The sequence below is a fragment of the Hemitrygon akajei genome, chromosome 7 (genome assembly GCF_048418815.1).
Source record: "Hemitrygon akajei chromosome 7, sHemAka1.3, whole genome shotgun sequence".
Taxonomy (NCBI): Eukaryota; Metazoa; Chordata; class Chondrichthyes; order Myliobatiformes; family Dasyatidae; genus Hemitrygon; species Hemitrygon akajei.
This window is the reverse complement of record NC_133130.1, coordinates 65,092,272-65,119,316: the sequence shown is the minus strand read 5'-3', so window position 1 is coordinate 65,119,316 and position 27,045 is coordinate 65,092,272. Positions and strand designations below refer to the sequence as shown.

General features: G+C 39.2%; 1 protein-coding gene across 7 annotated transcripts in view; it reads left to right on the top strand.

The window, feature by feature from the left end:
- bcl11aa (BCL11 transcription factor A a) overlaps nt 1-27,045 on the top strand; it is a 185,803-nt gene that overhangs the window by 49,165 nt on the left and 109,593 nt on the right. The gene's annotated exons all lie outside the window — the stretch shown is intronic.

Sequence of the window (27,045 nt, the reverse complement as noted above, 5' to 3'; positions counted from 1 at the left end):
CTTCCCTCCCCTTTTCCTCTCTCCTGTCCCTCTTTTCCCTCCCCTTTCTCTTTCTTGACCTCCCTTCTCTATACAATTGAATATATACATTTTAACCATTAAACAACTATTCTATCTGCTATACACTGAGAGGCTTTATGTTTGGAACAGCCATCTCTGCCAATACTCATTTAACAATGACAGAAATGCAACTACTTCTGTTGATTAAGGTTGGTGCTTGGTCAAATCATTGGAAGTAAAGGGGCTCTCTCCGGAAATTGCAATTCTGCAGCCATGTAACATTGCGCAGTGAGGATTTGGGGAGAGAAATGTGAAGTCATGGCCTGTGATATCTCATGTGCTTCAGAAAGCTAAGGTGAAAGTTCACTGGCCTGACTGTCCTTACTGAACCTGTGAAAGATTCCAATTTCTTGTATGTCCCAAGCACTCAGAATTAGTGAAAGGAACCCCCTGAACATGACCTGAACCATGTCAAAGTAAGATAAAAGTCCTGTTGACTTCTGATAGTAAGGCACAATATTGATAACACATTTAGCATAGGTCATACTTTCATTCTTTTCTGACAATGTGACCTTGATGGTGAAATAGTTTCTTTGTTTATTCTTACTACGTGGGAGGTGTGGTTTTATGATTATATGACCAGTCATGCCATTTCACACCTATTTCCTCTACTCTCCCTATCTCGCCGCCATCCTTTTAATGTCCATTCATTCTTTGGTGCTGTTGTTTACTCAAGTAAACAGTGGAGCCAATAATAAAACATCCTTTATTGAAGGCAGTTGATTACTGAAGTTACCAGTGACTGGTACAAAAAGATGTCATTGCTGATATTTCAACAGTGTCAGAGCACCTGGTGTTATCATCCTGTAATGTAAAGGTGACAGTAACTAACTCAGTTTTTCTCTCTCTGCAGATGCTGGCTAACTTGCTTGGTATTTCTAATGTTGCTTGTGCCCATTTTAGGACATTGTGTTTCCATAAACAGTAGAATCTTGGCAGGCACTGAGCTTTTCCCCAAAACTAATGCAGTCACATCTTCTGCAATAGTATCACTTAAGCCAGACATCATTTGAATTTAGCTCAACCTCGGTATTTCACGCTCAGTCCTTTGCCTTCCACCTTAAGATACATAATTATATTCTAAGGATGCTACAACCATCTTCTTGTGAACCAGTTCCCTCTTATTGACAAAATATCAAATATTCTTAAGTGACTTGCTGGAGATGATAAAGATTCCCATTGCTCAAAAAATGCTCAGTCACCAATCAGCTGACAGCTTACAACAATTTGTCCTCTACTCAGGCCTGTTTCACCCTGGACTAATACTAGTTAGTAAAAAAAAATTGATAACTTTCTTTGCAGGTGTATTTTGCAAAATTGTAGTGATTGCTGCAGACTCTTCAGTAATGTACAAAGTTGCCTTAGTGTCTTGTTATTCTCATAGAATATTTGTTAAACTTGAAATGCTACAACAAATAGATGTCTTCAGACTTTGTAATAGACACCTGAATTATCAGCACTACCAATCTATGGCCTTTGAAAAATACTCTTAATATTCTTGTTATGCCAAAGGTGTACTCATTATTGACATTGCTGGTCAACTTCGGGGACCATGGCCTCTCCATTCATTACAACGTGGTTTCACCACTTCCCTTGACTCTACATGGCTTGCTAAATTCTCAATCTTAAGTCTGCATGTATTGCCTGATTTAAAACTTGCCTCCATCCAAGAAAGTCATGCATCCAGCATGACTTGTTTCCCCTTTTGGAGATGATTTGCATTCTTGTTTGAATGGACTGTTGTCCAACTCCATTGGCAATGGTGCCAATGTATTGCTTTCTGCATTCTGAATGCCACACCCACCCTCGTAGAGAGAGCCATTTATCTTTGCTGTATTCTCATGCAGAGTAATACTTGCCCTTCTCAAGTAGAGGGATGACAGTCTCTGACTTCTCATTTTCCATGAGTACTTTACTGAACTGCAATGGTTTACTAGTCTGGCAGTACCTGTTATCTGTAGTCGTCTTGGCACCTCTCAAACCCACAGGTCCATTTGTTAGAGCCAGTGCACTCCAAAGTATGCATCTCTTGGATCCTTCCAGTGCCCACTACTGTGAGGTCCTCAAACACACCACCCCAAATCTGAGTGTTTCCACCAGCAACTCCACAAGTTATTTCTCCCATACATTGGAGAGCACGTCCTGCAGAGCTGCCAGATGCCATCTTGTTCTGCCTCAGAGGAGGGTAGTTGTGGTGTTGCCAGTAGATATTCTAGCCCATGCTAGGTCAATTTGTTGCTGATTAAAACTGCAGGTGTTTCATTGCCTTTTCGATCATTATCTATGGTCCATATCACCATCAGTTGTGATATAGATGCTGCCTGTCTTGCTGAGTTCCTCCAGTATTTTGCATGTGTTGAATTGGATTTCCAACTTCTGCAGATTTTCTCTTGTTTATGGTTTTGCTGCTCCACTGTAAAGTCTCTTTGAGGGGTACCTATCCTGAAGAAGTTTAAATCTTCTCTTTGGGAGTTCAGTGAAATCCTCTCTCACTGCTCCACCTCTGTGATCTCTGCTACTTTCTGACTCTTCGACCATGTGCTCACCTCTACCCACTACCACAACCACAAATCCTTCGCTATCTTGTGCTTCTCCAGCCCTTGACCTTTCCCATCCACCTGGTTCACCTATCGCCTTCCAGCTAGCCTCTTTCCCCTCCGCCCACATTTTTTTATTCTGGCATCTTCCCCCCTTCCTTTGCAATCCTGAAGAAGGGTCTTGGTCCAAAACACTGTTTATTCTTTTCCATTGATGCTGCCTGACCTGCTGAGTTCCTGCAGCATTTTGGGTGTGTTTCCTGGTATTAATATCCTTGTTATTATCCATGTGATCATTGGGATTGTCCCATATGTGTTTCCCTGTCTACGTCAAACAGACTGATGTTTTTTTTACAAGCTTGCATTAGCGTGACTCTAAGAGTGCTGGGCATTCTTCAAAGGACATTCTAAGGCCTGAAGTTTCCATAACCACATGATAAGCTCCTCCCAGCTTTAGCACTCACAAGGTGCTTTCCTGCTGAATCCACTGCTAGTATCCATTTGACTTAACTGGGGACAATGCTCCTGTTATCACTTTTGTGGGCTTGTTTGTTTCCTACTTGCACCATGATGTTCGAACTTCAACTGTTTTACAATTCTATGCTCTATACTCATTCTTTTGGTTATTCTACATGCTTACTCAGAATAGTTTTGCCTGAATTCATTCATTTGCCATTATATACACAAAGCAGTGCTGCAGCTGCCAATTTAACATGGTCTGAATGTCTATTTAAAATAACATTGAATGTCCATTCAATGTTTTTATAGTACTTTCATAATTGATTGTATTAGATTTGTGACAAGATCCTACCAATGCTTCATAATCTCTGGTTTTATTACCAGCAATACTTCCATCTTCCTTCCTTCATATATGATCATGTTCCTCTGATTATTATCCTCTCTCAGAATTTTGTTAATCTCATTCAGTCTTGGAACATCTCCACTTATTCCAGAGCAAATGGCTGACATCAGTCATATCTCTTAAACCTGCTGACATACCTACCTTATTTAATACCCACTGTCACTTCAGCCCCAGCTAGAGTACCCTATTCTCTATAAACTTTGAACTTGATTATTGTCCTGCTACTCCTTCAAGCAGCAATTTCCCATCCTCGCCAATGTTGTGTCCTTAGGCTTTTTGGTCTTTGGCACATCTAGGCAAACAATAAGTAGAGTTACCAATAAAACATCCTTTATTGAACACTGTTAACTCTTAATGACACACTATCATTCATGTACAAATCCCATCCTCTGAGGAAACAAAACTGTTCAACTTAGCAACCTAACTACATAAAACCAAATTTAGCTGGCTTGAAGTTCAATTCATAATTTAACTTAACTAATCAACTCTTTGGTTTGTATCCAACTTAAATAATCTTTTAAAAAACAGAAATCCAATAAACCTTTTGCTTACCAAAGGCTATTATAACTTGAAGATTCTTATATTTTTTGAATTTGTCAATAATTTGTGCCGGAATTCAGCCCTGAATAGATTCAAAACAGATTTTGCACATGTGACAATTATGTGACATCAATAATTTACCTATGATTCATTTATGTGTTTTTGGGAATGAGAGTAATATAGAGAGATTGGAACTGAGGGAAGATCAGCTGTGTTTGTAATGAATAGTGGAACAGACAAGAAATGGTCTAATCCTATTTCTTTCTCTATATTAATTTTCCATTGTTAACTCTAACATATGATGATTTTATTTGAGGGAAAACTCCTTACATAAAGGAGGGGATTATTCTAACACTCTTAAATCAACTCATAATCTTATTAATTTGTAATTTTTCCCACATGTCTTTCTTGTGTTCAAATCTCCATTTATTTTTTATGTGGAGAATAGTTAATAGAGATATTTGCCTCCCTTGTTCCTCTTTATAGAATGTGCTCTACCTTTTAACCAAATGATTTGTGGAAGTCGGGTTTAGGTCATCAATAAAATGCTGTGTTCGTGTTTGGAGTTTCTAGAACAGTGTCTAGTTTGCAAAGCCACTCTATGCAGAACGTAAAAGCATTGGCTTTTCTTTAGCGAAGAAAGATGGGATTGATCTGTACTGTGCTACATCCAAAATTCTTGTTTTCTTTTCATTTTAGTATTCATTTTTTAATAGTTAAGCCCCCAGTTAAACAGGAGAGGAAGTGATTGTGAATACACTAAGTATTTTATATGTTAATATTTGCCCTGTGTTATTTAAGGGCCCAGAAAAGGATATTGATAATGATTTCTGAGTATTTAAAGCACAGGACCTGAACATATCTATATTTAGGTCTCAAGCTGCTTCCTGAATAAAATAACCTGCATTTCAGCATTTACTAGCTAGCTCCTGTGTTACCTTTGTGTGGCCTCAATTTAAGTTTCGATGAATGTAGGCAGGTTCTACTTAAAGGAGGGAAAAAAAAGAGGCAATATGTAGAGATCAGAAATAAGTACAATACACCCGGGTAGTGGTTTCTGTCATTGAGTGGACAATACAACTACGGATGTGTGTGTGATGCCCATTGGCTGTGCTAAATCCATCCACACCCTCTGTCATCTGTGTGGTTGTATTACTAACACTCATCGCTGGTGCTGAATAATAAGCACCTGCATGCAGTGTTGATTGAAAGGCTAAAATAAAATGGTGGAGACTGCGAGCATCAGGAGGACAAGGAGCACTGCGTTGATTAATTTAGCTGAAAAGTTTGTCCAGCCTGAATTTGGCCCACCCTGTTACCAACTCTACTGAGTGGTTCTAGGTCAGACAGCTGCTTTTTGGGCTGTCTCAAAAGTAGCTGCAAGTCCAAACAAATCCTCTGCTGTGGCTGCCTTCTCAAGTTGCTGGTGGAACTGCTGACCTGTGCTGTATGTGACGAATGGGAATATTTAATTCAAGCTACTGTCTTCCACACCTCTCTCATTAAAACTAATTGCTTGTCACTTTCCATTGGAAAAAAAGAGACTTGCAAATGGAATATACTGGATGCGCAATAACACTTAATGGAAGTTCTTTTTTTATTCTGCTTCTGTTTTCTTTTCATTAATTTTCATTTCTTTCTCTTCCCGAGAGCCGTTTAAAAATAAATATCATATAATGTACAGACATGTACTGAATGCCACAGTGATATCTATACCTGGGAAGATTTACTGCTCATTCAAAATATGTTTAATCATGTCAAGGAAATCTTTTTCAAATTGGCTTTAGGGATCATAAAGAGTCCAGAGCTTGGTCAAACTGTTCATTTTATTTTGCTTAAGAATTTTTTGGTGGTGTTTTGGAGATTTATCTCTGGTTGGAGTATACTGTTGGTAATTGGATGAAGTTTACTTTATAAATAATACCTCCTCTAGCAGTTTGTAAAGGAACTTTTGCAGTTTGGAGGTAATCATGTTGGGGTGTAACAGGAAAGTAGGTATTAGGGAAGAAGATGATAATTGGAATATTGCTCCATTTATTTTTTTGAATAATCAGCCAATTTTTCCTCTGACCTGTCATCCCAGCCTGTCCAGGACGTGTTAGGCAGATGGTTGGGGTAGCTAGGCAGGGCAAGATCGAAATCATGAAATCTCTTCCCTCATAAAACTGTTAAGGCCATGCCAATTGAAAACCTAAAATTGAGATATAGGTTTTTTTTACCCCCATTGGGCAAAGTTACTGCAAAAATGAGGTGGATCAGCCATGATCTAATTGATGGATTAGACTTGGCATTCAAAATGCTAACATTTTTACATTTGTATATCTGTTACTTTTGTGACATTGTACAAAACCCACGTTGTTATCAGATTTGCATTTAACCGTTAGCTGTATTATAGGAAATGGCATCCTGTGCATTTGTGTGTTTAATCCCCCAGATGATCTGTTACTATTCTGAAATCTGTTACTATTGATAATGGCTACTTGTGATATCTTAGAAAAATATTTTTTTGTGAAGAAAATAATTTTCTAAGCTATCACAAGTAGCCATGATCAAAAACAGTCTTAAAGCATACAAGACATAAAACACTGGTCTTAAAATTCTCAAATGTAAAGGTCTATTTTGTGTTAATAGAACTGTACTTGTAGCACCTCTGGGGTTTGCCATCACTGAGAAATTGTAGAGTGTGACTTGGTGAGTGGCCCTTTCTACTCAATTTATACTTATGATTGTGTGGCTAAGTACAGCTCCAAAGCCCATTTAAGTTTACTGACAACACCAATGTTGTTGGCTGAATCAAATATGGTGATGTTGACGTCACAGACGATCTAGCACGTAAGAGTCATCACAGAGATGGCATGGCAGCGCCTCTGCTGTTTTTTTAAAAGTTTGCGTAGCTTCGGCATATCGCAAAAAAAAACTTTGGCCAACTTCTGTAGATGCACAGTAGAGAGTTTCGTAACTAGTTGTATCACAGCCTGGTATACTCAGGAACGAGAAAAGGCCGATGCAGCCCAATCCATCACAGGTAAAGCCTTCCCCACAATTGAGTACATTTATGTGGAGCGCTTACGCAGGAAAGCAGCATCCATCATCCAAGACCCCCACCATCCAGGTCATGCTCTCTTCTTGCTGCTACCATCAGGCAGGAGGTACAGGTGCCACAGAGCCCACACCACCAGGTGCAGGAAGGGTTATTACCCCTCAGTCACTGAGCTCCTGAACTGGCAAGGATAACTTCAGTCACACTGCACTGAACTGATTCTACAATCAGCCTGGAGCAGAGAAGAGTACCCAGACAGTGGAAAACATCCTGTATTGTCCCGGTACCGAAGAAACCACAACCAAAGGAGTTGAATGACTTCAGACCGGTTGCCTTGACGTCGCACGTGATGAAGACCATGGAGTGGCTGATAATACAGAATCTGAGGCCACAAACCAGGCACGCCCAGGATCCTCTTCAGTTTGCGTATAAGGAGAAGGTGGGAGTGGAGGATGCTATCACGTATTTGCTGCACAAATCACTCTCTCACCTAGATGGGGTCAGTTGTGCTGTGAGGATTACATTCCTTGACTTCTCTAGTGCCTTTAACACCATCCAGCCCAAGATCTTAAGGCACAAACTAACGGAGATGGGAGTAGACTCTCACATGGTGGATTGGATAGTGGACTACTTGACAGATAGACCTCAGTATGTGCGGTTGGGAGACTGTAGGTCTGACACGGTGGTCAGCAGCACAGGAGCGCCGCAGGGAACCGTACTCTCTCCGGTCCTGTTCACCCTGTACACATCAGACTTCCAATATAACTCGGAGTCCTGCCATGTGCAGAAGTTCGCTGATGACACGGCCATAGTGGGGTGTGTCAGGAATGGACAGGAGGAGGAGTATAGGAAACTGATACAGGACTTTGTGATATGGTGCAACTCAAACTACCTGCGTCTCAATATCACCAAGACCAAGGAGATGGTGGTGGACTTTAGGAGATCTAGGCCTCATATGGAGCCAGTGATCATTAATGGAGAATGTGTGGAGCAGGTTAAGACCTACAAGTATCTGGGAGTACAGTTAGACGAGAAGCTAGACTGGACTGCCAACACAGATGCCTTGTGCAGGAAGGCACAGAGTCGACTGTACTTCCTTAGAAGGTTGGCGTCATTCAATGTCTGTAGTGAGATGCTGAAGATGTTCTATAGGTCAGTTGTGGAGAGCGCCCTCTTCTTTGTGGTGGCATGTTGGGGAGGAAGCATTAAGAAGAGGGACGCCTCACGTCTTAATAAGCTGGTAAGGAAGGCGGGCTCTGTCGTGGGCAAAGTACTGGAGAGTTTAACATCGGTAGCTGAGTGAAGGGCGCTGTGTAGGCTACGGTCAATTATGGATAACTCTGAACATCCTCTACATAGCACCATCCAGAGACAGAGAAGCAGTTTCAGCGACAGATTACTATCGATGCAATGCTCCTCAGACAGGATGAAGAGGTCAATACTCCCCAATGCCATTAGGCTTTACAATTCTACCGCCAGGACTTAAGAACTTTTTAAAAGCTATTATTAATGCTTTTTGAGATAGTGATTTAGATGCATATCATATTTTTTACTGAGTTAAGTATTGTATGTAATTAGTTTTGCTACAACAAGTGTATGGGACATTGGAAAAAAGTTGAATTTCCCCATGGGGATGAATAAAGTATCTATCTATCTATCTATCTATCAATCTACAAATTCACTTTCAAGGATTCTTCACAACTCGTTCTCAGTGTTATTGCTTCATTTGCATAGTGTTTCTGTTATACAGTGGTTGTTCTTTGTTTACTTATTTTTTCTTGTAAATTTTAATGCTTTTCTATTTTTCCTGTAAATGTCTGCAAGAAAATGAATCTCAAGATAGAATATAGTAATAAATTTACTTTGAACTTTGCAGTTGTTGTGGTTAAAATGATGCTGAGCCACAAAACTTTAGATCTGACCTTTCTGAGGATTGTATAACTTTGTGGTAATTGGTGTTTTACTCTGTTCGCAAGCCTGTCAGCTAAAAATCTCTGCTGTACAGTTATTGTCAGTGCAGGTGTCTCATTTAAAATGCAATTGGGGTATTACCAATGTAACTATCTGTTTCATTTTGTGTTTTTATAACCAGCAGCAAACAGACGGCAAAAAGGAAGCTGAAATAAATTGTAACGCTACTCATTTCTTTCAGCATTGATAAAGGCAGGCCTTCTGTTGGTTGGGTTTGACCATGGATATTGTGTCCTAGCTGTGTACTCAAGCCAGGACAGAACAATCTGTTACCTATGCAGCAGGCTCCATCTGTTGAATCCAAAGGAATGGCAGAGACCGATACTGTTTGGTACCAGTGGCGCTGAAGGAGATGCCAGTCAACGTAGGACTGCCTTAGGGACTCTAGCGCCAGATCTTTCCTCGGGGTTTACTCCTGAAGCCTTCCCCATGAATAGGTATAGCTGCAAGGAGTGAAGGTTTGAGATTAGTGTTTTCCTTCTCCTAAATGAGCTGCCAACCATGCTGATGAGCCGCATCTGCTCAAAGTGACTGGTTTTTAGACGCGAATAACCTGCCTTTGTCCCTTATCCTGTCAGAAGAGGCAGTTCCACCAGGCTTAGTAGTTAAGCCACACATGGAGGCCAGAAGCTGGACATGGTTGTCAGAGGCTATTTGAGATGCACGCCATTGGGAGCATTTAATAGTTGTGGGAACTTATCCCAACTACACACCCCCCACCCACCTCTGGCTATAACAATGTTAAGGAAACATAAATTATATACCACAGGTTATGGTTTATGAGCACGTCGCAGCAAAAACATGAAAGTAGAAAGACTCTTGTAAATTGAAATGGAATAACTCATTCCGGTATTTGTTAATATTCTAAGTTCTTGACCTAGCTCCAGAACTGTGCATGTTATGAAATCTTTTTCTTTACAAAAGCCAAAAATGCATGCATCTCACAAAAGCTGTCTTCTAATCAAAATTTATATCCAAAATATGTAAATGCTTTTTTATTATTAAATATTTATGCTTAGTCAATTTTCTTTTTTTTTTATTTTCTCGGCAGTTGAACAGCTCTGAAAGAGGGAACAGGAAGATAGTTGTGAAATACACCATTCATTTATTGGCTGTGGGGCTGGTATTTAGGTCTGGAGAAAATTAAGCTCTCGTTCTATTGCTATACTGCCTGGGCACTGAGATTTGAGAACAGTGCCTGCTTATGAATTTAGATGACTGAGTAACGTTGATCTAACAGCAATATTGGCTAATCAGCGCTTTAATGAATGGTCCTTTGGTCCTTTGATTGATAGTCCTTGTTAGTGTTTTTGTTGGGTGTTTCAGAACTCGTAAGTGAAAAGCTGGTTAAATAAACTGTACGGTGATAATTGCAATGACATTGACACACTGAGTTTTTAAAATTTTGTTTTGATTCTGCAGTATGATTAAAAGCAAACACTTCACATCAGATCCACTCGACAGTGCCAGTCTCACACTCAGAATAATGCATACCTGTGAGGGAGGAAAGCTTAAGCAGTTGATGAATGTTATCTGAATCCATAGATTATTTTACCAGTTTTAACATCTTCCTGGCTGTGCTCTTATCACAAGGGATCAAAAAGATGTGTATACAAGAATAATACCAGCTAATCTCCCATAGTGTGATGTTGGGAATTGAGACTAAGAGGAATCTTTGTGTGAAGTGTGATTAAAGGCAGACCAACATTAAACCAGGGCACGATAGTCATAATCCTGTTATATACAATGTCTTAATTTTAATATACTATGATTTTATGTTGTATTGTGTAATTAATACAAAAATGCCATACTTTGGTAAGTAGAGTCTTCTTAGAGTAAAGGAAAAGGACTGGTAAATTTTGGGCACAGTTATTTGCCTTTCCCCTTCACATATTCCAGGGATGTGCTGTGTCTTTTATTATAAAATAATCCTTTGACAGATGACATTTCTAGGAGTGATGTGATGACTGGAATATTTTAGTTCTCTCTGTTTTATTTATGAAATCTCCCTGTTATGGGTAGAGGAATATACCAAGAAGGTGGAGATGTTTTCACTAGATGAGCAAACCCACATTTAACAGTGTAGGAGAAAATAGGAAATCATTTTAAAACTGGCATCTTTCTATATTGTACTGCCAGGCAGGTGGTGATGGAGCTGAAAGAGGTAGGCACTCCTCTGTAACAGCATTGATTATCTTGCATGAATTCTTTTCATGAATGTTCTTGTATTTGAAGGCTTTGTCAGGCCTAGTAACCTGATAAGCATATCAACTCCCGCCTGAAAAGTGGTTTAGATCCACTCCAATTTTCCTACCGGAGCAGCAGGTTCACAGTAGATACCATCTCATTGGCTTTTCAAACAACCCTGGAATATCTGGGCAGCAAAGATGCATACATCAGGATGCTCTTTATCGACTACAGCTCAGCACTCAATACTATCATCCCCTTAAAACTAATCAATAAGCTTGAAGATCTTGGCCTCAATAACTCCTTGTGCAATTGGATCCTCGATTTTCTCACTTGCAAACACCAGTCATTTCGGATTGGCAACAACACCTACTCCATGATCTCCATCAGCACAAGTACTCCAGAAAGGTGTGTGCTTAGTTCCCTGTTCTTCTCACTTTACACTTATGACTGTGAGGCTAAGCTCCAATACCATATTCAAGTTTGTTGTGACGCCACTGTCAAAGGCCGAATCAAAACTAATCAATAAGCTTCAAGGCTTTTGCCTCAAAACCTCCTTGTGTAATTGGTTCCTCAGTTTTCCCATTTGCAGACCCCAGTCGGTTCGGATTGGCAACAACATCTTCACAATCCCTATCAGCACACGTGCACCAGAAGTCTATGTGCTCAGCCCCCTGCCTTACTTGCTTTACACTTACGACCGTGTGGCTAGACACAGCTCCAATGCCATATTCAAGCTTGCTGATGAACCACTGTCGTTGGCTGAATCTAATGTGGTCATGAATCAGAATGTAGGAGGGAGTTTGAAAATCTGCAGATCTCTTACTGAATGTTAGCAAGAGCAAGGAGCTGATTATTGACTTCAGGAGAAGGAAACCAGAGGTCCATGAGCCAGTCCTCATTGGACAATCAGAGGTGGAGATGATCTGCAACTTTAAGTTCCTCAGTGTTATTATTTTGGAGGACCTGTCCTGGGCCAGGCACTTAAGTGCAATTATGAAGAAAGCACTGCAGTGCCTCCACTTCCTCAGAAGTCTGTGAAGATTTGGCATGACATCTAAAACTTTGACTAACTTCTATTGATGGGTAGTGGAGAGTATATTGATTGGTGGTATGGAAACACCAATGCACTAAAGCAGAAAATCCTACAGAAAGTAGTGCATATGGCCCAGTCCATCATGGGTAAAGCCTTTCCCACCATTGAGCACATCTACATGAAATACTGCCACAGGAAAGGTAGCATCCATCAGCCAGTGACCTCCATACCCAGGACATACACTTATCTCGCTCTTGCCATCAGGAAGCAGGTGCAGGATCCTCAAGACTTGCACCACCAGGTTCAGGAACAGTTACTACATCTTAACCATCAGGCTCTTGAACGAAGGGGGATAACTTCACTTGCCCCATCTTTGAAATGTTCCCACAACCAATGGTCTTTCTTCCGAGGACTTGTAAGCTCATGTTCTCGATAGTTATTGCATATTTATATATTATTATTTTTTGCACCGCTTGTTGTCTTCTGCACTCTGGTTGAATGCTGAAGTTGGATGGTCTTTCATTGATTCTGTTATGGTTATTATTCTATAGATTTATAAAGTGTGCCCACAAGAAAATGAATCTCAGGGTTGTACAGTATATGGTGACATATATATACTTTGATAATAAATTTACCTTGAACTTTTAGATTTGAATCTGAGATCAGTAACCTCCTATGTGACCTATAAATCATTAGCACAAGATGTCAGCAACACGCACAAGATGCTGGAGGAACTCAGCAGGCCAGGCAGCATCTAGGGAAAAAAGTACAGTTGACGTTTTGGGCCGAGATCCTTCAGCAGGCTGGAGATAAAAAGCTGAGGAGGAGATTTAAAAGGCGGAAATCTATTGCTCAGCTTTTTTTTCTCCAGCTTGATGAAGGGTCTTGCCTTGAAATGTCAACTGCATTTTTTCCCATAGATGCCGCCTGGCCTGCTGAGTTCCTCCAGCATTTTGTGTGCATTGCTTGGATTTCCAGCATCTGCAGATTTTCTCTGGTTTGTGGTTGGAGCACAAGATGTCGCCAGGTTTTGACAAGCTCATAAAATACACTCAGGGATCCAATCCAACAATCTACTGGGACAGGTGCCTGCATTCTGAGCAGTTTGTCCGGTATTTGCTAATATCTGTTCAGTGACTCGTCATTCAAATGCAAATGGATACCAGAAGCATTGTGTATTACAGTAGTCACTGCAGAATGTCAGAAAGCATAGCTGGAATTTCAAGCTAGATCAGCAGTCTTTTCTGATTGACATCATTGTCTGTCAAGGCCTCTGTAACATTTAGTCTGATAATTATTCTGTTGGACATGTAACTGATTGCTTTACATTACTGGGGCTGTTTATGGTAGTAGTTGCTAAATTCTGTATATTTGGAATATTATAGTATACAGTAGTTGGCTTCTACATTATCCAGGTCATTTTGTGCAGTGGTGATATTGTCCAGATTGTTTGTTACTTGGATTTTTCAGTCCAGTAGATATTGCATTGTCCAGTTTAGTTAGTTAATTAGTTAGTTTTAGTTAGTAAGTGATTTTTGTTTTGGTTGGATTATTCAATGCAAGGTTAACTTTTTTTAAATCTGTCTTACCAATTGCAGCACCAGCTGAGTCTGTATTAATAATGTTGCTTGAAGTGGAAACTAGGGCTACAATATCTGCATTGCTCAATACATTAAAGTTTATTTTGAATGAAACCTAGAATTATGAGGAAATCATTCCAGGTGGATTTAATGTTGTAATTAATATAAATTAAAACAAATTTGGGTTGCGGAGTAGCAATTAAACTAGTGCTGAACTACAGAGGAAATTGGCACAAAACTTCTGGTTAAACCTGATTGCTAAAGTAAGCAAATATTCAAGTGATGGGGTGATTTGTTTTAAAGATAATTTTGACTGAAAGTGGGGACTGCTTATTTTAGAGGCGTTTTAGTTACATTATGTATCCTAGATTCCCATTTTCAAACCGAAGGGGGTCCAGTGTTCAGTAGCTGTTTCTTGTATAGTGTGGTGGAAATTCTGCCTTGCCTCCAATGCTTGAATGTTATTGTTGTCTGTCCGCAAACAGAACTGACCATTATCTCAAAATGCAGTCTGATTGGTACATTGAGTTAGATCACAACTTAGATCTTGTGTTCTATTTTGGCTGTGTGGTTTAACGTGCCATTAGTTTTAATGATTGTCTCTGTATATATAGAACAGGGTGGGTATAGAATATTCCAGGACCACTAGGTCCTGACTGTATTTGTCATCTATTTTTGTTACCTAATGTCAAGTACTTTGCATTTATTTGCAATAATTTTCATCTGTCGTTTTCTACCCACTTACATATTTTATCCATCTGACTTTGCATCTCCTTTGATTTTACTCCCCCAACTGACTGGTATTGTCTGCAAATCTGGCTGTGTTCCATTGAGTCTCACATGAACATAACAAATAGTTTTCGATGTTTGATCAATATTGTTGGATCACTGTTCACCTCAACATTACTCTGTTAATCTCTATTTATTGTTCCAACTTTGCCCAGCTATATAGGCAGCTTGCTTTATGTGCAAACTCAACAAGGTTCAAAGCATTAACATTATTTTTAACTGAATTGTGTACCGTGCTTTGAACCTTTAAACAATTTTTTTCTCCAGAAGAAAAGCTAACGACAAACTGGATTGTTATACGTACATACCAGATGATTAGTTCATTCCGGAAGGTGGCGGCCCTCCTTTCCATTATGCCTGCTCTGAGTTTGAGCTCTGACGTTACTTTCATTCTACCTGGATTCCACTTTCTGGAGTGAGGATTTGCAGAAGTCCAACAGTTTATACCCTTGGCAGGTATGGCAAAGGAAGTCCTGTAAATGGGGCTAAAACATAGGCATCCTTTGTTCTTTCAGAAAAAAATGGTATCAAACCAAATTGTTAATGAGTTGATTAAGGTGATATTGGGATAGATCAAAGCAAAGAGCAAAACAATATTTTAAGAAACTCAGGTAGAAAAATTCAAGGAGTTGCTCCTGGTGGTAAGACTAGTGTAACATAAAGTTTTGTTGTGGAGCCATCTGATGTATAACAGCAAGCACGAGGAAATCTGCAGATGCTGGAAATTCAAACAACACACACAAAATGCTGGTGGAACACAGCAGGCCAGGTAGCATCTATAAGGAGAAGCACTGTCGACGTTTCGGGCCGAGACCCTTTGTCCTGACAAAGGGTCTCAGCCCAAAACATCAACAGTGCTTCTCCTTATAGATGCTACCTGGCCTGCTGTGTTCCACCAGCATTTTGTGTGTGTTGATGTCTAACAGGCTGGACTTGGTATCTCTCAAGGTTCATAGTGTGTGGAGGCTGCAGAGATGGGGAGGAGCAAGGTTGTACGTAGTTCTGAAAAGGCTGAGAATTACTAACTAGAAGTGTTGATTAATTAGTTCATGAACATGGGTGATGGTTTTAGGATAGATGTATATCTTACCTGGGCAAAATTGTGGTAGTATATAGGAAACTGTGAATTTGGCCCTTCCTCTTGGAAAAGGCAAATAATCAGGGAGTTTACCCTGTTGCATGCTTCATTGCCTTCAGCATTTAAATTCTTCTCTGAACGTTGCTTAATTTGCCTGCTGATGATCTCCTTCAACATTGGTCACCTTCCAAGTGTGTGGGCTTCGGACTATAACGTCTGTTATATGGTAGGATTAGGCCTCTTCAGAATTCAAAGGGACTGTTTCACCACAAACCAGTAGAACATACGCTTCACTGTAATCAAATTGCTGGTAAACTTGCCTTTTGTTATTTGTTATATATAGTTTTCAAGAGTATTCTGAAAATGTATTATCTGTGATATCCTGGAATTCCCTAGCAAGATTGATTTGTACTCAAGTGTAAAGGGGAACAAAATACTTATTTACTTTGGATCTGATGTAGCACATAAAAACACAGAAGTTAAAGAACACAATAATAAAAAACATAACAATTATAAATACATAAGATAGCTTTTTACATTGATTGTATTGATAGATAAAGTGACACTAGTCATAGGAGTGTCTGTCCATAAGGTGACTAACAGGAAATATTAAAGTAGTGGTGGTTGGGGGTGTGGAGGGATGAGTTAGTGGGTGAAGGTGTTGATTATATATTATTTATGTATATGTATGCATGTGTATGTATATTCTGAAGGATAATCGGAGAAGAGCAATTAATGCTATCCTTGTCACAGACATCCAGATCCTAAATTTGAATCTATGACTTGTAGTTGTGCTATGCCAGGTAAGTAAATATGGCATTTGAATGTATTTGGCAATGGTTGCCCTGAATCCTGATCACTTAAATGTGGTTTTGGCAGACTTCCAGAGTTGGAAGGGCGTGTGAAGTTTGTGATATATTGTAATTCCTGTAGAATATTTAGAGTAAGGCATTTAGAGCATTTAGCCAAATATATTGCCAGCATGTTCTGAAATATTGCAAAGTTTTAATAGAACTTCTAAAAGGATGATCCTCCAGAAAACTGCAGTTCATTTCTGCTCACTGTGAGCAAAGTATCAGAGTGCACTCTGTTTGGGAGATGGCTAACTAAATGTCAAATAGTTATACACAGTAAATATATTTCACATTTATAGCTGGGGGGGGGGGGGTGAGTCAATTAGAAATGGCTCTTAAGGAATCAGAATTTCATCCAAAACTATTGGAGAACTTTCCAGCGTAGAAATGATTCATAATCTCTGAATGAGCTAAGGCGTTAGTTGTTTCTGGGTCACTTGCACCTTTGTGCTATTAGAATTCTTCCTCCAGAATCATCAGCAATCTTTTCAGCTTTTATCCATTGTGAGAAAGGCTCAGGAGTTGCAGTATTTTTTAAAGACCATCTTGGTGCCTCATGATATGCTGCTGTTGTGAATGACCCCTGATCTCATTTGCTGCTGGAGGTGCGCACTCTTAGATTCTCCAGGGGAAATAATATTTAAAAGGGCACTACTGGCACTGGAAAGCAGTACTCAAACTGTGCATATAAAAATTGTAAATGTTAAGCAGGATATGTCAGTTGGTTTGCAATGGCATACTTTGAATCAACCAATAAAATTGCAACTTGCAAGTGATGTCATCACAGGGGGCATCCATTCTACCTGCACTCATCGAGCAAAATGACAAAATGGTATTCAAACACTGTGAACTTTTCTACCCACCTCCTAAGGTGTATACTAAACTCAGAAAATGATGGCTCACTATAGAGTTTAATTGTACTGACAATTTAACTGCTAATCTGAACCAAAGCGTTGTTAGAAGCTTGAAGGCTGTTTGCATCTTTTAAAGCATTTTGAAGTTAATTTTAGCTCCTGAGAAGAGGAAGATCACAGGAAGTGACTGCAGAGAGGTACATTTAGCAGCTGTATACACTTCCTGCACTGATTTTTTTTTCCCCAAAAAAAGAAAACAGCATTTGAAATTTTTGATTAGAAAGAAGCTATACTTAAGTATTTTGGGAAATGATTGCATGAACAATTTTCACTGCTGGTATTAAAATTAATGAAGTGTTGTTATATCCATTTATTATTGAACACCATTCAATTTTCCATTTTTCCATTTACACAAAAACTACCTCAATACCAGCTTTGAATGTTTGATTGAATGCTTTAAAAAAAAAAGCCACTTCTTTTCTCTTTCTTTCTGCTGTGCGAGCTTTAGCTGGCACATAAATTTTGACTTATCCGTATCTCACGTTGGCTGCTGAATTTTGGTGCATGAGCATGTACTGTACAGACACAGCTAGATTCTGTTTGGCAATGTCCTGATTGTAATGTGCTTTGCATTGTTCTTTGGTGAAGCACAATGTGAAATATATTAGTCTGCCCTTTTATTTTCTGTGATGTCTCTCTAACTTGATCTCCACTTAAGCTGTGTGTCTCTTTGTGGTGTGAATCACTAAAATTGGGAGATGAGTGCTACAGACTAGAATCTGTGCATTTTGGGGTGATATGTTTGCCGTGGTTATGATACAATGCATTATTTTATCTCTCTGAACATTTGATGGATTCTGTCTAGTAAAAGGTCCCTTCTTGCATTCTCTTTTCACTCTTTTTAACCCTAAGATCATTTTTTCTGAACCATAATGTCAGTGCCTTAATCTATTTCTCTCTCTGGAATACCAATGTAAATCATGACATCTTTTTAGTTTGGTTAGCGCTGTCAAATGGATTTCATGAGAATGTTGCCTAAAGGCATTTTGATGACTTTGATCTGCTCTAAGTTTATGATGCAGACGTTAATTTTGATCTATAATATGTAAAGTAGGCACTATTTATCAACAATGAAAATATATTGCTTTTTTAACTGGTAACAATGTTAAAAATTTGTGAAAACATTGTATAACTTGGAATTTTTCTGGGATTCCTAATGAAGTTGTTTTTATAAGGAATTCTTCTGGCCACAGAACTGAATGATGACCAAGCAACTCTGAATTGTAAAAAAAAAACTCTTTCGATAAAGTGATTAGTGATAAAAGATGTAAAGACAGTACACAATGGGACTGTTGGAACCTGTTTTTTTGAGTACGGCAAGAGTCCTTCAAGATTCAAAATAGTACTGTCTGTGGCTGTAGCCACAACTACAGCCTCACAACAGAACAAGGGACGTGTTTTCGGTAGCTGTCAAGGTGATTGTGGCCATGAGCTTAATTATCTGTTCCTTGCAGAGATACTTGCAAGACCTGTGTGTGTCCTTTCTCACTTGCACTCTTGAGCTTCTCTGTTTAACAAGAACCGGTGATATTTCATTCCTCCTTACCGATCAGCACGGATAGAAGTGGGCAACATGTGTACACGCTTGCACTCACACTCACAGTTGATCCCAGGCAATGCCAACATTGCATTATATTCAAATTGAAAGGTATCTTCTATTTTAGTTTGAGTCCTCTTCCCCAGTTCCGTTGAAAACTTGAAATGCTGATTGTTCTTTTATGCGGAGATGCTGCTCGACTTGCTGAGTTTTTTTTCCAGACTTATTTTATGTTGTTTCATTAGTAAGTATTTCAGTTATATTATGATGCCTTCAGTTATGTTTTGTAACTCCAAAACATAAAAACTTAAGTAAAAGAAAAGTGTGGAGCCAGGGGATAATTTGTGTCTAGTTTGTTTTTCTTCAAGTGAGGCACGCGTATATGACATGGTGGCGTAATGACAAATGCCATTCACGTGCTTCGTAGATATAACCATAATGAATTATGCATACCCCAAAGAAAGCTTAATTAAACAATATATTTACAATATTACTGAAATATTAAATTACGACACTCCTTCCATTCAGGCCTAAAGATTTAATCGCTGTGCAGGATTTCTTACTCTTGTGGGATATTGTCTTTCCTGACAAGGGAGGCCACTTTGTTTGGCAGGTGAGACTTGTGGCTGTGAAAATAATCTCATGTTATGGGGCCTTCTCTGTGGTGGTTGTCGGTCTTGAGACTGCAGGAAGTGATTCTGACAGCTCTGGACACCTTTCTTCTCCTTTTCTCAGCTTTTCTCTCTGGGTCTATTTTGATCGTTGCTTCTCTCCCAGTCGCAGCTTCTTTCTCTCTCTTTATCTCGATCCCTTTCTTGGTTGTGCTCCTTTTCCTTATCCTTGTTTCTCTTACAATCCCTATCACGGTTTCGCTCCCAGTCTGGCTCCCAGTCACATTTACATTCCTGCTCTCATTCTTCCTCATATTCCTTTTCTCTTTCACAGTTTTCTCTTTCTTTTCCTTTCTCTTCTTGATCTTGGGAAAGTGCATTTAGTTCACTGGAGTATTCTCTTATTAATCCTTCTGTTGATCCCTTTACAATTTGATCTCTCCATTTGTTTCCCTCATCCACAACATCATCTGGTAACTATTCTGTTTTCGTGTCTCCATTGACTCCTTTCTTTCTGGTCTTCCATTCATCCAGCTGGGCTTTGGTCTTTGCATCTACTTTTACAAGCAGCTTTTTGTCTCCCATTTGAAGCTCATGCAATAACCTTAATGCGTGTAAAGTAGATTCTAGTCCTTTATACCAACAAAATCCGAATACTTGCAACTTTCCTAAGCTCCTTGAACTCTCTTCCAGCTTAAAACCAAGGCACATTTCACAAGTAACTGCCCAATTAACATACCACAATCTTTCTCAGGTATGTTGCCTACAAAAACTGTTGTAATTGGACCATTAATTTCATTATTTTCATGTTTCTTCTGAGCAGCATGGTCCTTCGTTGGTCCAATATGCTTTCTAACCAGAGGTACAGAGGTTGGCACCAACATCTATTTGTCCTCTGTTGGGCAACACTTCATGGTGTACAGCATGGAGACAGTTGTGACATCATCCAGTGCCTTAATTTGCTTTCAGTTGACTCTTTTACAGGGGATGTGGCATGCAAATAATGGTCGGATCTCCAATATAGTTACTGTATTGTCTCAGCCACTCACACCCCCATAATTGTTGACCGTCCTGTTTTTACCACATACGAGCCTAGTGTGGCTTGTTGTTGTATTTCACTGTTACATATGTCATTCCCACAGGAGGTATCTTTTCTCCAGCATTATTTTTTAGTTGGATACCTGCAGGCTGCGGTTCAGTATCTTTAAAATGCCGTTTAAACTCATTTTGTGGAATGACTGAAACCACTGAGCCATTGTCCAATTCCATTTTAATTAATTTGCAGTTCACTTCTGGTGTAAGCCATATTGCTCACCTATTGTTAGCTTTCACGTTATAAATATCAAGGCTACCCAGTCCCGTGTCACTCTCGTCACTATCAGATTTTTCATCAACAGCATGTAGATTAGTGTTGTTGTTGAAAGTGCAACTTGATGTTTTATATTATTCTCTTCTCTCTGCAGTCCATTTATTTTTGTCTGTCTGTTATGTTCTTTGTATGTGTCCTACTTTGTTGCATTTTCTGTAAGTTTTGCCTTTAAACCTGCAATGTCTGGTGCATGTACTCCCCTGCCACAGTGGTACCACAATTTGTTTGGCCAGATCGGTTTCTGTTTGGATGTTGCAATTTTGTTCACACTTACTTTAATTCCTGAATGCAACACAATTGCGTCTCTGTCTGCTGTTTCCATTGATATAGCTATTTCAACTGCTCTTTTAAATATAAGTTGAGCTTCAGTTAGGAGCCGTATTTAAATGTTTTCTTGTAAGATTCCAGAAATGAAACAATCTTTCAGTGCATCATTAAGCCCGTTACCGAATTGACAATGTTGAGACAACTTCTTCAATTCAGTGACATACACTGAAATGGACCAAAAGAAAAGCACGGAGCTGGGAGATAATGTGTGTCTAGTTTCACTTTTACTTTAAGCAAGGCACTCATGTATCATGTGCTTCATACATATAATAACAATGAATTATTCTTTAAACAACAAAGAATGTGTAATCAAACAATATATTTACAATCTTAAATATTACAGAAATATTAAATCCACATCACTTTCATTCTGGTGTAATCTCCAGGGCCAGCTGTCTTTTGAACTACTACAGAAAATCAAAGGTTGCTCACGGTTGACAACCGAACCAAGAAGTGCTAGCTCTGGCACTGGATAAATGGCAAGGAGCTGGTGAGAAAAAAGCAAGAGGGCAAAGACAGAAGGTTATCTGGACATTACCTCTTTGTTTAGCTATACTGTATTAAATACATCTCATTGACAAATAAGTAATCCCATCTCCAGTTCCTCATTTGCTAAGATTCCTACAAATTATCACAGTCACTAACTATTACAGTGCCCCAGGTCAAAATGCAAAAGCCAGTTAACTGCTTCCAAACTAAATACATGAATTAAATCCTGCCATATTCTAAACAAAAGTCATTGAAAATAAAATAAAATTGCAAATGGTAGAAATCTGTAAGATTTATCACTGAAAATACTGGAGATATTCAGCAAGTCAGGCAACGTCTGCAGAGAATGAATTGGAGTTAATGTTTCTGATTGACAGCATTTCATCAGAATGTTCAACATGGGTGCCATATCAATGATTGTAGGATTTCTGAGATAATGTAACAGTTTGAAACACTGGCAAGAAAGGAAAATAATATGTATGTGTTCACACCATGCCATTCAAAATCCAGGGGTAGTGTGGATTGCAGAGCAGGTAGGTTGTGTGAAAGAACAGTAGGTATGAGCTTGTCATCTTTTTATTTGTTTTATCCCACTGTTCGCCACAGGTTTGGCAACCCTGCCTGGAATTTTGCAGGGGTTTTCCCTTCTGCCAGTTTGGGCCACATTTTTTTCTACAGAGTGACAGAAATGTAACGAATGAAGCATGATCGACAGAGATTTTTGAGTGGAGGTGGAGAAGTTTAATGAGCAATGCCTTGGGAGCAGTGGCTGATACACTGATGAATCTTGGGATTTGAGGATGCATTCATACAGCTTGACTATTTTTTGAACTTCTGGACTTTTAGTATTCAGGTCTTCAGGGCTTGACCACAAGGCTAACCTGCTTCCATTCCGCTTTCCATGTCTGACTTTCGAGGGGCTCTAGACCTCTTTGTAGTTAATCTTACACCCGTCAATTTCTCTCACCAAATCTTATGGTATCATGCTTGGAAGCCTGTGGATTAAATGTTGTTCAATTTTGTGCCACTTTTTAGTTCTCCCAGTCAGCATGAGATGTGAAGCAGTGTCAGCTCCCACTCTAGCCTCAATTTCTTTTGTCAGAAGTGAAGGTTGGTTTTAGCTGATGATACTATCCTAGCTAATGAATAGCCAGTTTAGCACTGGCCTGATGTTGAACTGTGACAATTAGTGGGCAGTGTGAAGTTGGCGTGCTGCCTGCATATTCCTGCTCGGATGCAGGTTAATTGCATGTTGCGATCCTTGTCCCCATGTTCATGGCCTATTGAATTAGACTTTAATTCATTTCTTTGCACCTCATTTTTTTTTGATTTGGTGTTTAATGTTTGGATCTACAGTAGCTTGAGCTACTGACAACCCATAGTAGCTTGAGCATCAAATGTTTGTTGGGTGCACCCACAGTGATGCCTTCATGGCTATTTAATGGTGGAGGACAATATCACAAAATAATTTTTTTCCAGCCAAGTTTTAGTGAGAAATATTAAAAATTGAAAGGTTTTTCCCCTACCCTCTGTCCACTCTTCGCTGTCTAAAGAACAGGGGTTATAGTGCACCCAGCAAGCATGTCAAAAGAGTTCACTTCAATCTCGGGACCTTCTAAACTATCTAAGGATGTACATTTATTTTCTGAGTCACTTGGTCTCTTTTAGTATTTTGAGAAAATTGTTGTAGGAAGAAGAAAAGAGAAAATTGTGGAAAAAGATAGAGGACTTTGATAAAGAGTTTGTCGCTTGGAAGAGAACAATTATGCAGTTATTTATTAATTCCAAACATTAAATAGAATGATGGGATAAAAAGGAATTTTGGTATTGCCACAGGGGTGTTCTATTTACCAGTAAGACAATTTTAAATAAACTTGTACCTTTCTGTTTCGGACCGCTGTTGCCTTGTACTTTGTAGTGTCTATTTTTGGACTCGAAATATGGCTCAGGGGAGTGAACCTCTGGGGCTTTGCGCTGCACTGCACACTTTTTAATTAATTTGTTGTGTTTGAGGAAATCTTCATTGGTATTTGATAATTAACCCTTTGAGTATCATGTTATTATTGCAATATTTTTAATCAGAAAAAGTAAGCTAGGTAATGTTTTCCACAAATTAAAATGTTTCATTAATGAAATAAACAATAGTTCTGTGGATTTTTGTCTTTATTTCTTTTTCACAACCGACATAATAATACAGAATGTTAAAAATAATCAGCAGGTCAAGTTGTGTCTGTGGGAAAAGAAACAAAGATATTTATGATTTTCTCTTTTGTTTTAATGTCTTCTTCTGTGATTAATTTTGGAAAACTCCTTGGCATATTTAGACCATAAGATCATAAGATCTAGAGCAGAATTAGGTCATTCGGCCTATCGAAGCTGCTCTGCCATTCAATAACTGCTGATTTATTTTCTCTTTCAAACCCATTCTCCTCCCTGTAACTTTTGATGCCTTTGCCAATCAAGAACTTATCAACTTATCAACCCCCTCTTTAGATATACCCAATGACTTGGCCTCCACAGTCGTCATTGGCAATGAATTCCATCTTCTGGCTAAAGATTTTCCTCCTCAACTCTGTTCTAAAAGGACATCACTTCCATTCTGAGCCTATGCCCTCTATTGAAAACTCTGCTCAGCCTAGGCCTTTCAATGTTCAGTAGCTGTCAATGAGACCCCCTTCACTCTTCTAAGCTCCAGCAAATATAAGCTGCAAACACTCAGACGCTCCTCGTATATTAACCATTTAATTACCAGGCTCATTCTTCTGAACCTCCTCGGGACCCTCTCCACTGTTGGCATATTTTTCTTAGATTTGGGGTCCAAAATTACTTTCAGTACTCCAAATGCAGTCTGAGCAAAGTCTTATAAAGCCTCAACATTACATCCTTGCTTTTGCGTTCTAGTCCTTCTGGAATAAATGCTAACATTGCATTTGTCTTCCTTTCTACTGCATCAACTGGCAATCCACTTAAGGAAACTATGTTGACTTTGGCTTATTTTATCATGTGCCTCTAAGTGCCCCAAAACCTCATCTTAATAATGGACCCTAAGCAGCTTGCTAGCTGCTGAAGTTGGGCTAATTGGCGTATAATTTCCTGCCTTTTGCCTCCCTCTCTTTTAAAAAAAAATTGATTGATATTTACATATTTCAACTCCAATGGAACCATTCCAGGATCTTGTGATTCTTGAAAGATCACTACCAATGCCTCCTCGATCTCCACAGCTAACTCTTTCAGAACACTGGGGTGTAGTCTATACAATCCAGGTGACTTATCTACCTTTAGATCTTTCAGATTCCCAATCAACTTCTCCTTAGCAATAACAGCTACACTCAATTGTGAACCCTAGCAAACTCCAATTTCTGGCATTTACCTGAGTCTTCCACAAAGAAGACTGACAGAAATTACTTAGTCAGTTTGTCCACCATTTCTTTGTCTCCCATTACTACCTCTCCAATATCATTTTCTGGCAGTCATATGTCCACTCTTGCCCCTCTTTTACTCTTTATATATCTGAAAATATATCTTTCTTTTGGTATCCTTTGTTATATTTTTGGCTAGCTTACCTTCTTTCAGCTCCTAATTGCTTTTTAAACTGTCTTCTGTTGGTTTTTAAAAACTTCCCAATCCTCTAGCTTACCACTAATTATTGCTATATTGTTTACCTTTCTTCTGCTTTTATGCTGTTTTTGACTTTTGTTGTTAGCCACGGTTGCTTAATTCTCCCTTTAGATACCTTGTTTTTCTTCTTTGGGTGGGACTTATCCTTCTGAACTACTCCCAGGAACTCCAGCCATTGCTCTACTGTCACCCTTGCTAGTGTCTCCTTCCAGTCAAGTTTAGCCAGCTCCTCTTTCATGCCTATGTAGTTTCCTTTATTTCACCGTAATAACAATACATCTGATTTTAACTTTTTCCTCTCAAATTACAGGGTGAATTCCATCATATTTTGATCACTCTCTTAAGGGTTCCTTTACCATATAACCATATAACAATTACAGCATGGAAACAGGCCACCTCGACCCTTCTTGTCCACGCCGAACACTTACTCTCACCTAGTCCCACCTACCTGCACTCAGCCCATAACCTTCCATTCCTTTCCTGTCCATATACCTATCCATTTTTTTAAAATTACAAAATTGAACCTGCCTCTACCACTTCTACTGGAAGCTCGTTCCACACAGCTACCACTCTCTGAGTAAAGAAGTTCCCCCTCGTGTTACCCCTAAACTTTTGCCCCTTAACTCTCAACTCGTCCTCTTGTTTGAATTTCCTCTACTCTCAATGGAAAAAGCCTATCCACGTCAACTCTATCTATCCCCCTCATAATCTTAAATACGTCTATCAAGTCCCCCCCTCAACCTTCTACGCTCCAAAGAATAAAGACCTAACTGTTCAACCTTTCTCTGTAACTTAGGTGCTGAAACCCAGGTAACATTCTAATAAATCTCCTCTGTACTCTCTCTGTTTTGTTGACATCTTTCCTATAATTCGGTGACCAGAATTCAGTACATTAAGCTCCCTAATCAAATCTAGTTCATTACACAACACCCAATCCAAATTTGTTTTTCCTCTATTGGGTTCGACCAGAAGCTGTTCTAAAAACTAATCTCATAAATATTTTACAAATTCCTTTCCTTGGGATCCAGCACCAACCTGGTTTTCCCAGTCTACCTGTCTGTTGGAAATCCCCCATGTCTATCATAGCATTGCCCTTTTTGCATTTTTTTTTCTATCTCCCGTTGTAATTTTTATCCCACATCCTGGCTACTGTTTGGAGGCCTGTATAGAATTACCATCAGTCATTTTTCCCTTGCAGTTTCTTAATTCTATTCAGAAGGATTATACATACTTTGATCAAATGTCACTTCTTTCTCAGGATTTGATTTAATTTTTTACCAACACCACCACCCCACCCCTTCTGCCTACCTGCCTATCCTTTCAAAACAATGTGTATCCTTGGATATTAAGCTCCCAGCTGTGATTTTCTTTCAACAATGACTCAGTGATGCCCACAATGCCATACCTGCCAATTTCTAAATGCAATATAGGACCTTATTTTGTATACTGTGTGCATTCAAGTATAACACCTTCTGTCCTGTATTCACCATGCTTTTCAATTTTATTTTGCCTGAAGTTAAATCCTTAGCCCTTTCTAAAATTCTCATCTTATTCTTAATCCTGGAGACTTTCATAACCTCTCCTGCATTCTCTTTCCCTTTTACTTTCTCCATCCATACTTCTACAGTCCCCTCCCCCCTACTATT